This window comes from Leucoraja erinacea, chromosome 12, assembly GCF_028641065.1.
Source record: "Leucoraja erinacea ecotype New England chromosome 12, Leri_hhj_1, whole genome shotgun sequence".
Taxonomy (NCBI): Eukaryota; Metazoa; Chordata; class Chondrichthyes; order Rajiformes; family Rajidae; genus Leucoraja; species Leucoraja erinaceus.
The window spans coordinates 6,310,233-6,327,639 of NC_073388.1; the positions used below are offsets into that span (position 1 = coordinate 6,310,233).

Below are 17,407 nucleotides of genomic sequence, written 5' to 3' on the forward strand. Positions count from 1 at the left end.
AGAGGAGTAGTACAGATGTTTGGCAACCAATCAAATCTCTGAAACTGCTAATGGTACTGTGTCAATACTCGGTATCCCTTGTAAATATTGTTAGCGCCCTTTGTTGGAGAGTATTCTGCAATCACCCGTGGGTCATGCATGCCAACAACGAGTCACATGTGACGTGTCAACATTATGACAATAACGTATTCATTATCAAAGAATCTTCATGGTCACACTGAAGACAATGAACTGCCAAATGCTTGATTTACAAATAAAAAAATACTACAAACATGTTTAGTACACAAACTGCGGGTCAATCCGCAGCAAGTGCTGTAGAACATAGACCGCAACTGCAACGAGTCCGGTTATGGTAGACGCCTTCTTCAGACAGACCCTGGCTGGTTACTTCCGCACCTCTATGCACCTTAGTATATTTCAATCACCTTCATTCAGTCAACAGATTATGATGTGAATTTGTTTTGAGCAAAACACAAATGTGCTCTGCTCCTCCCCGGCGCTCCACTTTGGTGTTTTCAGCCTGTCGTGGAGTTGCGGCGTATCTCCTGGATGTGTCTACAACATTATCATGGTTGATTCTAGAACGTGGGCACGAGTCCCTTCATCCCCACCCGGGTCTCCAACTGATCTATCTATCCCATTTGCATTAATTTTTCCATTAATCCCATTTGTTAGTTGTGTTTAATTGTTTCCTTGGCATTTACCGATAGTAGAATATGGCCCAAAATGTAGTGTGTCAGAAGTTGGATTTGAACCCACGCCTCCCAGTTGTAGACCAGGAACAATATCATGGTGGCATAAGGACCCCCCCCTTTACTATCCTTGAAGTCCGGCGCCTTAGCCCGACCTTCGTGCCTCCTACCTACCTGCATGAAAATAACATGGTTTAAGAACAAGTAGGGAATACAAAGCCAGAAAGATTTGATGTCTTTATTATGCGGTCAGTTAGTACATAACAAATAAACAATTCTAATTTTTTTTAATGCGTCTTGTACAAAATAAGCGCTTAGCGTAGAAAAGAGTAAATAAATCCAGATCAACCTACGCGGTATGGGGTTTAGATTAGATTTGGTGGAAACACCAACCCATAACACCAAAATTAAATGCAACTATAGACTTACTCAATAATCAAAGAGTGCTAATTGTCTGCATGTGAAGTTTCCTACCGGGACAGTCCCAGGATTCAAGGGAATGCATGGTTATCTCATGCGAATGTGTAAACAAACCCCAGTGTGGAGGTAACTATTTTGGCCAGATTTAGACGTTAGTAACTATGGGGTATTTGAATAGTTACTACCATTACGCGCGCACATAGACAAATCTACACGGGCTATTGATCTGGTTATGTACGTCGCAACTATTCTCCTAATTCAACCTTTCATCCCCTGACACTTGAAGGCAGACAAGGAACTGCGGATGCTGGGAAGTTTAAGATTATTATGCAACAGGACAGACTGCAGCGACCAACGTTCACACCCCTCTGATCATCCGCCTCAGGACAGAGACAACCCGTGGCATCAAAGCCCCGGACAACCAGACTGCTAAATGCCAGCTTCCTGTGCACGGGCTGTGATGCTGCTAAAACTACACGTCACCCATTCTTCTGCTTTGTGTGCCATGAACAATTCTAATACCCGGTGACCTGGAGTAAGTTACCTCGGGCACTTCACCGGACTCTCCGTTCCATGTTAGAATCAGACTGCGGCCTTTAATCTCCATATTGTACGATGTTTTTACTGTGTGATTTTAATGTTGCGTAGTTGTTTACCTTGCAGTTCTTTAAAACTAATTTGTACGTTTTTAACCTCTAGGAACTTGCTTGTTATTTTTTTTATTGTGGATTTTTATTTATATCACCTATAGACACAACCAATAACAGATTACATAGCGCACGCGAAAAACTGCAACATTGCGGGAGAAACGCCCGATCCCTCAAGACGCCCTACAACATAGGTAAATCCGGTGCAACAGACGGGAGCCCAATAAACGTATTCAAAGTCTCTACCCCAGTGAAAATGCAATGAGATACTTGGGGGACCAAAACGAAACGTGCCTGGGAGAAGGGGAGTCGAGGGCAGGACGAATCATAAAGGACACGATAACCCTAACCAATTCCCCGGGGGGATTGCTCAATACCCATATGATCATTGGTCACTCAAATTATATAATTATTAAAAACACTGATAACAGCAGACAACGACCTGCCGACACCACTACCCACACACCGACGTACGACTCCTGAGATAGAAGAAGTGCTGTTTCCCCCTCATATTAACCCCTAAACCTCTTCCCTTACTTCGGAAGGTCATGATTCATCCCGGCACGGAATTTGTTGAAAATCTTCCCTTTCGCAAAGGGCAAAAGGACTCTGTCCACATTAACTAGGCATAGACCTTAATCTCCCGTCTCATCAGTGATTAAAAGACCTCTAACATCAAGTCCCCCCTTAACATCTCTGCGACCGTCTGCAGAGAATATAACAGACCTATACTTATTCAAACCTTTCCTCTGTAAGCTTATCAAGGCTTAGTGTTGCAGACAGGCACCCCCGCACGGACAACACCTGAGCTAATAAAAATGCGTGTATGCAAAGTGTTATTTCAGTACTTTTATGTGCTATGTGACAAGCGCTGACGGAACGGAACGAACACGGTATTAGACACTGGGCAAACGTTCTTTCCCGTCATTTTGCACTTGGTCCAACAACACTCTCTTGCCTGGACAAGTTGCCAAGGATGACAAAAGATGGATGATATGGAAGGGTACACTAAAGTGGTTTTCCCCCAGCACGTTTGATGTTTTTTCCTGTCCTGGAAAGTGGCTCACTTGTTTATGGATACCTACATACATGTAATCATATGTGTCATATGACACCGGACCTATTCCCATTCTCTAACTGAAGTGATTCCTAGTGAGCGCGGAGAACCTGCAGCATAGACCACAGAAAAGGGGGTGGATACCTCTGCAGGCGACAGAGCGCAACAGGCTACCCTTCCTGTGGAGATAGGGAATTGGACCCGATATGTGTCCGCACGGGTCGCCCACCCAAGTAAACTGCACCACAACGTGATCGCAGCTAGGAAGAAAAATAGCAAACAGTGGGGCCACAAAAAAAGGGGAAAGACACAGACAATTTCCAACAAAAGGCCAGACGAGAAACACGTGCCAGAGTAAATCAAAGGGTTAACGCTCCCTCTCCCACTAAAGCCACCCCCTCCACAAGGTACCTTCCCCTGCAAAAACCGCAAGATGGCAACACCTTTCGCTACACAAACCTCCTCCTTCACCGCGAGCCTCTGCACAGGACCAGCCCGACAGTCCTTTCACTGTTAGGCAGCGGGTCCCCTTGTATCTCCTCCAACCGTCTCTACTGTTATATCCGTTGCTCAAGAATGGTTGGACTCTTAATTCCTCGAACGAGACCCAAATGCAGACTGGGCGCAATTCTTTGGCAGAACCCTTTGCTCAGGCCCTTGTGCCTGAACCGTACCTGATCTCCCGGTCTGGACACTTTAATTCTCCTTCCCAATATCCCACACAACCTTGGCTGTTTCAAGAAGGACGCCTGCATGATAGCTGGAAATCGAAGTACACTAACAAGAAGTTGCTGTGCAGGAGCGACCTTCAAGCCTCGGGTGCACAGGACAGGTATCCATTGACACAAGGAACTAACGCCGTTGTGGGGCCGAACCCCCTTTCTTCAGCCAGGAACGACAATGAAAGGTTTTCTCCGGCCCGACAACGGATTGCCTCATTTCCTTAGTCGCGTTGTCACGACCATCCGGGTCTGTGAAAATTTGTCCACTACACAAACAACATATTACTTCTGGTGATACCTCCCACAAAGACCTTTCGAGATTTCTCGTTGCCGGGGGTCGGTCATGCCTACGTTTATATACCAGAAATGAGGGCGTTAACAGAAGGCGAGTTCGCCTCAAGTAAAACTCCTATGGCCTTTCGCGGTTAGGTGCAACCTTATCACCCCAGATGGCATGAGTATATTTGATTTCGTCATTCAGGCTAGCCCCCGGCATTCCCCTCGTCTATTCACCCTTAATATTGAAAAATGTTGCCCCCTCACATCTGCCACTCATGCCCACCCCAAGTACTCACTGCCATCGCGTTGCTTCTCGCCATGTGTCTCATCACCCCAACAAACAGCTAAGCCAATCGGCCTGCTAGTCGCATTATATTCTCGTGTACCTTATACTGTTGGATGCTGACATGATGCAGATTCAACCTTTCCATTGTATCCTACTGTATCTCGTCCGCTGTCGCTGACACACTTGCACCATCTATATTTACTTCAGGCTCTGCGAGTACCGACATTTGGGGCCTCTAATAGAAAACTCTCCCTAACCAGTGCTTTAAGCACAGTGAGCCCCCCTCGTGACACCGTCGACCTGTATGACACGTGCGAGTACAATCTAGAATAATCCGCATCGACTGCTTACCTTCCTCCAGAGATGCTAAGGCCCTTTCCTGTCTGCAGTTACTCCAGGTCAGATTATACCTGTGTATCTGCTTTGTTTAACCCATAGCGCCTGACCTGGCATTCTTCTTCGGGCTTCTAAACCAGCAGGAACAACGTAGCAGCACCGACAACCGACGACCGGAACGCAACACCAGAACTCGACGCCCGGCGGTGAAAATGGCTCATGACGTAGTAAGGCCGCCAGATAATGCCGGTCCCGCCGTGAACTACTGAAGAAGCTCTCCTGGACTAGCTAGTTTAGATCGAATCGTATCAATATCGGCAACTGCAGGTGCTGGTTTAAACCGAAGATGTAGCCACAACAATATCAGGAGTTAACCCACTGGACACGGCGCCCTACTGGAGAGAAAGAATGGTATACGTTTGAATTGGGTCTGGACCCTTCGTTTACTCAGTCACATTGGTCGAGGATGCCCCCATTCAGTCTATTCCGATGCTGCCTGTCCTGACTCCTTCTGGAGGTACTCCAGCATTTCCTCCTGCTTGGTACTCCATCAAACGGACTTAAGTCGCTCTGTCCCAGTTTCGCATGCACCAACATCAACCTTGACAGACACTGCAGCCGCAAATTCAGACACGCCTGTTTGAATGTTTGTATAGGTAGGGGTGGGGGAGTGGTGGGGTTGGTGTTTAATCTTTAATTTGTTCATGATATATGGTATTTTTAGTGTTTATTACTTGTTGATATATTATCAAGCAACACTTAATAATGTTTAGTTGCATGTAATAGCCATTTTGTAATTCAATCTAACACTAGTCGCGGGCACCTAATGAGTTAATGGTGGAAATCAAAGGGATTCATACTGTTGGAGGAGAGGGCACGACTACAGGATACTGTAGTTGGACTAATCACCCATGATCATGGTTGAATGGGTCTGAACACAGGCTCTGTGCCACCGAAGTTGGCCTACTCACTGCGACGCTGTTTTCTATGTTTCTATTTATATTGTGATCGTGTGAGGAAACTGGAGGCTACCCGAGAAAATCGCGACGCGTCCCTGTTAAACTAGCAAACTCCGTACAGACTGGGGGGAACCCGTTTCAGGATGGAACCGCGGCTGAATACTAGTCAGCAACTCTAGGCCCGCTGAGGTGCCCCGGTGCGCGCCCCTGTATAATCCATAAAAATACACAAAAGCTCTTCTCAAAAAAAACTTCTGTTGTGACTGTGGAACCATGGTGTGTTTATGGATGTCTATACTTGGCAAAACGAGGGGGTGACCGGAAACTCATATTTTATACAAGATTGGGATATACGTTCTTATACCTCTATTAAACGTAACCCGCCATATGTATAAATCATTAAATTGGGCAACCCGCAACAACCTGTTATTAAACCGTTGGTTACAATTATTCCTTAGTTATGGAAGAGGTCCTGACCCGTCAGGGTCATCAAAATTAATTGACATACGTTGCCGATGTAGGCTATATTTGTCCCGTCTCAACACGAAGTCTTCGCTTGTGCATGCTACTACAGGGTCCAGAGCTCTTATAATCCAATTCAGTATTTGTACCTGCCTGTCTCTCGTCTGCCCTATAAATCGCTTCGCTTTTTCCGTGGCCACATCTACGCTCCTCTTAAATATAGCCAATGAATCTTGCCTCGACAAGTCTACCATCTGGGGCAGAGTGGTCCAGAGAGTCACACACTCTGTGTGAAAAAAGTTCTTCTCATCTCGATTTTATAGGATTTCCCCCTTATCCTTAAGCTGTGACCCCTTGTCCTGGACTTCCCTAACATCTTCCTGCATCTAGCCTGTCCAACCCCTTAAGAATTATGTAAGTTTCTATAAGATCCCCTCTCAATCTTCTAAATTCTAGAGAGTATAAACCAAGTCTATCCAGTCTTTCTTCATAAGACAGTCCTGACATCCCAGGAATCAGTCTGGTGAACCGTCTCTGCACTCCCTCTATGGCAATAATGTCCTTCCTCAGATTTGGATACCAAAACTGTACGCAATACTCCAGGTGTGGTCTCACCAAGACCCTGTACAACTGCAGTAAGAACCTCCCTTCTCCTATACTCAAATCCTTTTCAAATGAAAGCTAAACAACCAGTACCATCGGCTCTTCTCACCTGCCTGCCTGCACCTGCAATGCCTACTGTGTGTTCAATGACGGTGTACAGCTGACATCCCAGGTCCTGCTGCATCTGAAAAGATTTATCCCAATCTGTCACCCCGTTTAGATCATAGGCTGCTTTTTTTCCCTGTTTTTTTTGCCACCAAAATGGGATAACCTCACAGTTACCCCCTTATACTGCATCTGCCAAACATTTGACCCACTCACACCGCCTATCCACAGTCTCCCTGCAAGTCTGCACTAGCAAACCTCCTCCCAGGCTCACACTGCCCCCCAGCTTAGTGTCATGGCGTCGATCCTCCGCAACTTATGGAGCGATTTCCCACATCATTCCCTCATTCTACTCTAACCCAGTGTAATTATATTGGTAAATGAGCTGGGTTGTCCCCATCACTGAGGCCTTGGGGTACCCCACTATTCACTAACTGCCTGCCATTGTGAACATGGGACCCGTTACTGCCCTCTGACTAAATCTTTGCTTCCTGTTTTTTGCCGACCAGAGCAGTTCTCTATCCCCCAAGCAATGACCTGAACACCCCCAATAAGCCAGTGTGCTTAGCTTAAGTTTGTATACGAATCTCCTTAATGTGAGGACCTTGTGGGGTCGAAAACCTTCTGGACGTCCAGATACACCACATCCACTGGGTTTTCATCCCCTATCCACGCTACTATTGTACATCCTCGATAAAATTCGATTAAAGATTCGTCCCAGACACTGATTTAGCCTTCCGTAAATCCATGCCCCCCTGACTTTGTCCAATGATTTCACACCCACACTTTCCAAATGTTCTTGTAGGTTATCCCCATCTTTAATAACTGACTTCTTGTATTCCCTAGCAGTTTCCCACTACCGATGTTAGAGACTAAACTGGTCTGTAATCTCCCCCCATTTTTGCCCACCCTCCTCTCCCCCACTCCCCTCTCTTAAAAACGTGGGGGTTACCAGTTTTGCTAACCCACCCAATCCCCCATCCATGAACTACTCCAGAACTAAAAGAGTTTTGAAAGATTATTACTAATGCCAGTCCACATATTTTTTCCCGAGATCTTCTTCGGACTTACCTTAAAGGACTTCTGGCCCTTTCAGCCTAGATATGCTGGCCCCCTGGGGGATTTCACTCGGACCTTTTAATCCATTTTCAATTCTTAAAGCCCAACACCACTTCCCGGCTTTAACCTGGATTTTCAGCCTCAATTCCTCGTCCAACTCTCCTTGGAACCCGAGACCTCTGCTATTACGAGAGCCCCGCCGTCAATTATACAGGACTTCCTATTGTGCTTGGCCCTGAGGAAAGGGAGCGTTATTTTGGTCTGCCCCTGGTCTTATTTCCCCAGATCACTCACCTTCGCCAATTCTGGGGCGGGGGGGGCGGGGGGGACCTGGAACAAGGGGGCTTTTAACTAAGGCTGTTTCTTCCAATCTTAAAAGCCCGTCCAGGGCAGAATAGGACGATGATTCCCTTCTGAGTTTTCTTTCAGGAGCCTCGCCCTCCGATTCCTAATTAAAGCAGGACTTATGCAGAGGGATGGCCTCCGTTTGCTTGCCACAGAGGGACCCCCTACCTGGGCCCATCTGCGTTTTAACTGGCTAATCGTTGTGGGTACGAGTCATCCTGGGGCTTTTCACACATATCCCGTGGGATTTCCCTGGGGCATCCACGGGGTTTACTACCTGCCTCCCTGATTTTTATTTTGCAAAACGGGTCGATGGGCTTGTATTTGCCATTTTCATTCCTGCAGTCCTTTAGAAAATAGTCCATTTACGCCGTAATCGGCCCTTCAATCTTTTGTTTGTGGTGTTCCGTTTTTTGTAATGTTTGGCTGACGTCCCCTCTGGATATTTCTTGCCTGCCTCAGTGGGGGGATCCCTAACCATATAACAACACAAGCACGGATTGCAGGCCATCTGTTTTTTTTTTTTTTTTTTTTTTTTTTTAAGCTTCCCCTAGTGTTTTAGTTATTTGCGCTCAGTCATACCCTCCCTTCCCTTCCCATCCCTTGTTTATCCAATTTATTTTAAATGAACCGGCAACCTGACCTGCCTCGCCCTTTCACTGGTCAGCTCATTCCACACAGCCACCATCCCTGGATCGTAAGAAGTTTCTCCCCTCATGGTCCCCTGTTTCAGTTTTAATTCGCAAGTCTGGGAAAATTGTTTGAAATTTTTTTTTTAGTTTTTTTATTTGTTTTTTTTCCACGTTTTTCTTTGTTTTATCCCTCTCATCATTTTTTTTCTCTTCAACATAGCCCCCCCTTAACTTTTCTTGTTTCCCGAGAAATTTTTAAATCTTGTTGCCTATTCAAATCTTCCTGGCCAAATTCCACGTCTGTCATACACCTCCAAAGTTTTTACCCTTTCTAACCTTGTTAAGTTCAGAAACCCATTTGTTCTGAAGATAACAATGCCTCCACTGTGCCCTCCATCCTAAAATGAAGAACCTCAACCATATGTTGGGTGTCAACTACCTTGGTCCACTGGCAGTCTCAACCCCACCTCCCCATTATTGGCGAGACAAAAACCCTTTTCCCCCATCTCCAATAACCCCACTACCCCCCCCTAAAAAGTAGCCTGTGTTCCTCGTTTTGGTTTCCCGGAAAAATTTCCCATGTTGGGCGACTCCAGAATAATATTAATCACGCATACATTCCAAAAAAAAATCCCCCCGCTTCCCCTAGCACCCCCTGCCCGAATTTGACATTGCACCCCACAATCTATCTTAGAATTGATTGTTTCAACCCATTTTAAAACTGTTTTGGGCCCTCTTGTACCGCACGGTTACCTTTCCCTAAATCAAAACCTGTGTTTTTGAATTACCATCTCCAACTCTCCACTTTACTGTTATACTGTTAGGTGGCCTGTACACAACACCCCACCAGCGTTTTTCTCGCTGCCCCTCACAAGTGTCTTTGGCGCGCTCTACCCTACCCGATTCCACATCCCTCCAAACGAATGTCCCTTCCTTTTCCTGTGCATTAAGATCTCCTCTCTAATCAGCCACGCTACCCCACCTCCTTTTCCTTTCTCTCTATCCCTCCTGAATATTGAATATCCCTGGATGTTCAGCTCCCAGCCTTGGTCACCCTGGAGCCATGTCTCCGTGATCCCAACTATATCATAGTCATTAATAGCTATCTGCACATTCAACTCATCCACCGTATTACGAATGCTCCTTGCATTGAGACACAAAGCCTTCAGGCTTGTTTTTACAACACTCTTACCCCTTATACAATTATGTTGAAAAGTGGCCCTTTTTGATTTTTTGCCCTGGTTTTGTCTGCCTGCCACTTTTACTTTTCACCTTGCTACCTATTGCTTCTACCCCTCACTCCACTATCCCATTCGACACCCCACCCCCCTTATTCAGTTTAAAACCACCCGTAAGGATGTTTATGTCTGTGAAGAGGATTTACAGAGTCAATCCAGAACTCCAAAGGTAAATTACAATGAAGATTACTCAAAGTAGAATTGTATTTCCTGAAATTTACAGATAAAGTGTCAAGGAATCGAAGTTTTTTATAATTTGAGTGTCATGCACTTGGGAGTGAATAGTTCACAGTATATAAGCCTAAACAAGGGGTTAGAAACATAGAAACATGGAAACATAGAAAATAGGTGCAGGAGTAGGCCATTCGGCCCTTCGAGCCTGCACCACCATTCAATATGATCATGGCTGATCATCCAACTCAGTATCCTGTACCTGCCTTCTCTCCATATCCCCTCATCCCTTTAGCCACAAGGATCACATCTAACTCCCTCTTAAATATAGCCAATGAACTGGCCTCAACTACTTTCTGCGGCAGAGAATTCCAGAGATTCACCACTCTCTGTGTGAAAAATGTTTTCCTCATCTCGGTCCTAAATGATTTCCCCCTTATCCTTAAACTGTGACCCCTTGTTCTGGACTTCCCCAACATCGGGAACAATCTTCCTGCATCTAGCCTGTCCAACCCCTTAAGAATTTTGTAAGTTTCTATAAGATCTCCCCTCAATCTTCTAAATTCTAGCAAGTACAAGCCGAGTCTATCCAGTCTTTCTTCATATGAAAGTCCTGACATCCCAGGAATCAGTCTGGTGAACCTTCTCTGTACTCCCTCTATGGCAAGAATGTCTTTCCTTAGATTAGGAGACCAAAACTGTACGCAATACTCCAGGTGTGGTCTCACCAAGACCCTGTACAACTGCAGTAGAACCTCCTTGCTCCTATACTCAAATCATGCTTATGTACTGTAAACTGTTCCTAATATTTCACCTTCACAGACTTGGATAGACTTGGTTTATACTTTCTGGAATTTAGGAGATTGAGAGGGGATCTTATAGAAACTTACAAAATTCTTAAGGGGTTGGACAGGCTAGATGCAGGAAGATTGTTCCCGATGTTAGGGAAGTCCAGGACAAGGTGTCGCAGCTTAAGGATAAGGGGGAAATCCTTTAAAACCGAGATGAGAAAAACTTTTTTCACACAGAGAGTGGTGAATCTCTGGAACTATCTGCCACAGAGGGTAGTTGAGGTCAGTTCATTGGCTATATTTAAGAGGGAGTTAGATGTGGCCCTTGTGGCTAAGGGAATCAGGGGGTATGGAGAGAAGGCAGGTACGGGATACTGAGTTGGATGATCAGCCATGATCATATTGAATGGCGGTGCAGGCTCGAAGGGCCGAATGGCCTACTCCTGCACCTAATTTCTATGTTTCTATGTTTCTATGTTTCATCTACTGAAGAAATGAGGAACTGCAGACACTTGAATCTTCAGCAAAACGCAAGGTGTTCCAGCAGCACATTTGTTTTCTGTCACTGAAATGTGTCTGAATAAAGGTCCTGACTTGAAACGCCATCCATCCATCTTCTCCAGGGATGTTGCCTCCAGCACTTGTCTGTTTTCATGGCTACCTGTCTGCTATCCCACAACTCTATCCAAGTGTGATAGAGAAATACAGCACAGAAAGAGACTCTTTACCCTATGAGTCCGCACCGGCCATCCTATTTGTAACAATCCTATCATTTATACTAATCCTGCACTAATCCCATTTTTATGGATTAGAATTGAATCCCATCTCTGGCATTGTGATCGCAGCCCAAAATGTAATGTGTCAGAAGTGGGATTTGAACCCACGCCTCCAGTTGGAGACCAGAACACCCGCTTCACTGCAGAAGGACATTATTCCTTGAGTCTGGCGCCTTAGACCACTCGGCCATCCTGACATACACTGTCAGAAAAATAACTGGCTTAAAAAGTGAGAAGCCAAAGACCCAGAGAATGGTATCTTTATAATTGAGTTGTTAAATGAACAGGTGAAAAAGATAACTGAAAAAAAGATTTTTTTAATATCTAAAAGACTAGAGTACAGAGGAGTAGTACAGATGTTGCAACCAATCAAATCTCTGAAACTGCTTATGTACTGTGTATAGTCTGTATACTTTGTAAATTTGTTAGCGCCCTTTGTGGTGACTATTTGCATACCCCGGGTACGCATGCAAAAAACATTCACTGTGACTTGTCACATATGACAATAAAGTATTCATTCATTCACACTGAAGACAAGGAACTGCAAATGCTGATTTACAAATAAAAAAAGACACAACATGTTAGAGTAACAAAGTGCGGGTCAATCCGCACCTCTGGAGAACATAGATGGGCAACGATTCGGTTTGGGACCCTTCTTCAGACAGACCTGCTGAGTTACTCCAGCACTTTATGCCCTTATATATTCACCTTCATTCAGTCACAGAAGTTATGATGTTGGAATTTTGAGCAAAACACAAATTGCTCCCCCAGCACTTTGTGTTTTCCTGTCATTGAAGATGGCGGCGTGTCTGTTGTCCTGCAACATTATCATGGTGTGATATGACACGGAATGAGTCCCTTTAGCCCACCGAGTCTCACCAACTATCTATCCCATTTAGATATAGATATAGATATGCCATTTATTGTCACTATACATGTACAATGAAATTAAAAGCAGCTCGTACTCAGTGCATACATATAATTTAGTACAAAAAACAAGAAACAGAAAACAAAAACAAAAGGGAGAGGGGGGGGGATAGGTGCACAATTCTGCGGTGCTATATACATATCTATAAAGGCAAAATGGGGAAGGAGAGGTTTAAAGATTATATTAAATATTAAAAATGTTTTTAAAAAATGTTAAAAATTACAGTTACAATAAAAATTACAGTTTCCAATTTTTTTTTTTTTTTTTTTTTTTTTTTTTTTTTTTTTTTTAATATTTTATTTTATTAGAAGTAAGCACAGTCATATGGCACCAAAGTGCCTAATATATATTTTCATAATACATTTTATGTACAACTTCTTTTTTTTTTTTTTTGTTACATTGAAAAAAGATGAGAATAAGAAAAAGAGGTTAGATAGTAAAGGATAGAAAAATGTGAAATATATATAGTGTGTGAAGAAAGAAAACGAGTAAATGAAGAAAGTTGAGAGAGAAAATAGTGAAAAGAAAAGGAGATCATTATTTATAGTCTTGACCAACCCTCGTCCAGTCCTGAAACAGTTATTTTTTACAATTGTGTTACACCATATGATTCCAAAAAAACGACGAATGGAGACCAACTCGTTATGAATTGGTCTGATTTATCCATTAGGAGGAATCGCATTTCCTCAAGATGAGCAGTGTCCAACATACTTGCAATCCACATTTTAAGCGTTGGTATTGATGTACCCTTCCCAAATTTAAGTATTAATTTTTTTGCTATTATTAAACCATAATTAAGGAATAGATTTTGAGATGTGTTCAATTTATTCCCATCTTCCATTACACCAAATATAATCATTTCAGTATTAGGTTCCATTCTTGTCTTGAATAATTTTGTAAGTATTTCAAAAATATCATTCCAAAATCTATAAAGTTTTATGCAGGAAACTAAGGAGTGTGTTATAGTTGCCTTTTGGGCTAGACATTTATCACAAGTGGCGGATATATTTGGATAAAATTTGTTCAATCTTGTTTTTGAATAATATAATCTATGTACAATTTTAAATTGTATTAGATTATGTCTTACATTAATTGAACATTTGTGAATATATATCAGGTATTTTTCCCATTTAACCTTCGTAATTTTTACAGTTCCAAATTTAATTACGTGGATATAAATAGATGGAAGTCCGTGTGTTGGGCTGTGAAGTCAGTGCATGTGTGAATTAAGAGTAGTTATAATTTTCGGAAAACAACTATTCCTGAGTCTATTTGTCCTAGATTTGATGCACCTATAGCGCCTTCCAGAGGGCAGCAGGCAGCAGGACGGGAGCTGTCCTTGATGATTCTTTGCCCTGCTAAGGCAGCGGGAGGTGTAAATATCCATCAGGGAGGGGAGAGGGCAGCCAATGATCTTCTGTGCTGTCCTTTGCATTAATCCTACATTAATCCCATTTTTATTGGTTTGAATTGTTTTGAATTGAACCCAAGACATTAACGATGTGAATATGGCCCAAAATGTAGTGTGTCAGAAGTGGGATTTGAACCCACGCCTCCAGTTGGAGACCAGAACACCCGCTTCACTGCAGAAGGACTTTATTCCTTGAGTCTGGCGCCTTAGACCACTCGGCCATCCTGACATACACTGCATGAAAAATAACTGGTTTAAAAAGTAGGGAATCAAAGACTCAGAAAGATTTGATGTCTTTATGACTGGGTAGTTCAATAAACAATTATAATTTTTTTTAAAATGCTGCTTTTAAACATAAAAGATTAGCGTAGAAAAGAGTAGAAGTAAATCTCTGATTCAATTCAATTCAACTTTAATGTCATCACACAAATACAAGTATCAGTACAACGAAATGCAGTTTTGCGTCAGTCCGTAGTAGTTGTGCATAAAGAAATAAAATAAAAAAATAAAAAAATAAAAAAAATAGAAAGAGAGAAGATACAGAATAATCAAAAAATACAGAATAATTAAACAATGGGGACGGAGGGACCAGAGAAATCTATCGGCGGGACTCCGAGTTCAGCAGTGTGATTGTATTATTGTAGAAGCTGTTCCTCATCCTACTAGTACGTGACCTGAGGCTCCTGTACCGCCTCCCTGATGGGAGGAGGGCAAACAGACCATGGTTAGGGTGTGTGGGGAGGGGAGGGGGGGGGGAGGGGGGAGGGAGGGGGGGGGGGGGGGGGGGGGTGAGAAGAGGGGAGGGAGGGGAGAGGAGGAGGAGGAAACATGACAGAAACATGACCACATTTAGAGTAGATTTGGTGAAACACCGCACCATAACTCCAAAAGGAAATTGCAACGATGATTACTCAAAATAGAATTGTATTTCTTGGAATTTAAGGATAAAGGATCAAGGGATTGCAGTTTTGATGATTGTGGAAACAAACCAACATTGTGGAGGGAGACTATTTTGGCTGATTTGAGAGTTAAGAACTTGGGGTTGAATAGTTTACAGCGCATAAACATCACAAGGGATTATGCTTATGTACTGCAAACTATTCCGAATAATTCACCTTCATCCTGACACTGAAGGCACAAGGAACTGCGGATGCTGGAATTTTAACGACTGAGCATAGCAAAGGACAGACTGCACCCACTCCACACAAATCTAGATCTCCTGCCATCAGGAAAGAGATAACGCAGCATCAAAGCCCGGACAACCAGACTGCTAAACAGCTTCCTTCCACGGGCTGTGAGGCTGCTAAACAGTCACTCCACCCGATTCTGCTGCTTTTGCACTGACAATTTAATAACTGGCACTGAGTAATAACTCTGGCACTGGCTCTGGCCACTTAAATCAGCTGCGCTGGACATTTAATGACTGTTTTACTTGTATTTTAATGTTGCTGTTTTTACCTGCACTTTTTTAAACTATTCGTACTGTTTTATCAGGAACTGGATTGTTTTTTTTATTGTTTTTATTTTATACTAGACCAAGTGCAAAACCAAAGTGCAAAACCAAAAACTTTCCCCAACAGCGTTTGCGTGGGGGGGGGGGGGGGGGGGGGGAGAAGAGGGGAGGGAGGGGATTGGAGGAGGAGGAAACATGACATATTTGGGAGGGAAAGGAGAGCGGGGTAGGGGTTGAGAGAGGGGGATGGCGAGAGAGATGTGGGGGAGGGGGGGAAGGGGAGGGAGGGGATGAGGGAGGGAGGGAGGGAGGGAGGGTGGGGGGAGAGAGGGGAAAGAGTGGGGAGGGAGAGTGGAGGGGGAAGGGGAGACGTGGAAAAGTGGGGAGGGAGGAGGAGAGGGGTAGGAGGAGTGATGGAAGAGGGACAGAGGGGTAGGAGGAAGGGGGCGGGTGGAGAGAGGGAAGGGGTGGGGTAGAGAGGGAGGTGGGGGGGTGAGTGAGAGGGGTGAGGAGAGGGAGAGGAGTGAGGAGAGGGAGAGGGGTGAGGAGAGGGAAACATAGAAATTAAGTGCAGTAGTAGGCCATTCGGCCCTTCGAGCCTGCACCACCATTCAATATGATCATGGCTGATCATCCAACTCAGTATCCTGTACCTGCCTTCTCTCCATATCCCCTCATCCCTTTAGCCACAAGGATCACATCTAACTCCCTCTTAAATATAGCCAATGAACTGGCCTCAACTACTTTCTGCGGCAGAGAATTCCAGAGATTCACCACTCTCTGTGTGAAAAATGTTTTCCTCATCTCGGTCCTAAATGATTTCCCCCTTATCCTTAAACTGTGACCCCTTGTTCTGGACTTCCCCAACATCGGAAACAATCTTCCTGCATCTAGCCTGTCCAACCCCTTAAGAAGTTTCTATAAGATCTCCCCTCAATCTTCTAAATTCTAGCGAGTACAAGCCGAGTCTATCCAGTCTTTCTTCATATGAAAGTCCTGACATCCCAGGAATCAGTCTGGTGAACCTTCTCTGTACTCCCTCTATGGCAAGAAGAATGTCCTTCCTCAGATTAGGAGACCAAAACTGTACGCAATACTCCAGGTGTGGTCTCACCAAGACCCTGTACAACTGCAGTAGAACCTCCCTGCTCCTATACTCAAATCATGCTTATGTATTGTAAACTGTTCCTAATATTTCACCTTCATCTACTGAAGAAATGAGGAACTGCAGACACTTGAATCTTGAGCAAAACGCAAGGTGTTCCAGCAGCACTTTTGTTCTCATGTCACTGAAATGTGTCTGAAGAAAGGTCCTGACTTGAAACGCCATCCATCCATCCATCTTCTCCAGGGATGTTGCCTCCAGCACTTGTCTGTTTTCATGGCTACCTGTCTGCTATCCCACAACTCTATCCAAGTGTGATAGAGAAATACAGCACAGAAAGAGACTCTTTACCCTATGAGTCTGCACCGGCCATCCTATTTGTAACAATCCTATCATTTATACTAATCCTGCACTAATCCCATTTGTATGAATTAGAAATGAATCCCATCTCTGGCATTGTGATCGCAGCCCAAAATGTAATGTGTCAGAAGTGGGATTTGAACCCACGCCTCCAGTTGGAGACCAGAACACCCGCTTCACTGCAGAAGGACTTTATTCCTTGAGTCTGGCGCCTTAGACCACTCGGCCATCCTGACATACACTGCATGAAAAATAACTGGCTTAAAGTATGATTCAAGATTCAAGAGAGTTTATTGTCATGTGTGCCAGATAGGACAATGAAATTCTTGCTTTGCTTCAGCACAACAGAATATAATAGGCACACAACAGATCAGTGTGTCAATATACCATTATATAAATATATTTACACACATGAATAAATAAGTAGATAAAGTGCAAATAAACAGATAATGGTCTATTAATGTTCAGAATTTTGTTTCAGTTGAGTTTAATAGCCTGATGGCTGTGGGGAAGTAGCTATTCCTGAACCTGGGCGTTACAGTCTTCAGGCTCCTGTACCTTCTACCTGAA

At 44.0% G+C, this 17,407-nt stretch overlaps 3 non-coding genes across 3 annotated transcripts; all 3 read right to left on the reverse strand.

Moving 5' to 3' along the window:
• Nucleotides 1–11,663: 11,663 nt before the first annotated feature.
• On the reverse strand, nt 11,664–11,777 carry trnal-caa (transfer RNA leucine (anticodon CAA)). Its single transcript has 2 exons — nt 11,740–11,777; nt 11,664–11,709 (listed from the first exon to the last, which is right to left on the reverse strand). It is a non-coding gene; the product is annotated as a tRNA-Leu (tRNA).
• A 2,257-nt stretch (nt 11,778–14,034) lies between these two features.
• On the reverse strand, nt 14,035–14,148 carry trnal-caa (transfer RNA leucine (anticodon CAA)). The gene is made up of 2 exons: nt 14,111–14,148; nt 14,035–14,080 (listed from the first exon to the last, which is right to left on the reverse strand). It is a non-coding gene; the product is annotated as a tRNA-Leu (tRNA).
• A 2,811-nt stretch (nt 14,149–16,959) lies between these two features.
• Nucleotides 16,960–17,073, reverse strand: trnal-caa (transfer RNA leucine (anticodon CAA)). Its single transcript has 2 exons — nt 17,036–17,073; nt 16,960–17,005 (listed from the first exon to the last, which is right to left on the reverse strand). It is a non-coding gene; the product is annotated as a tRNA-Leu (tRNA).
• Between the last annotated feature and the right edge of the window lie 334 nt (nt 17,074–17,407).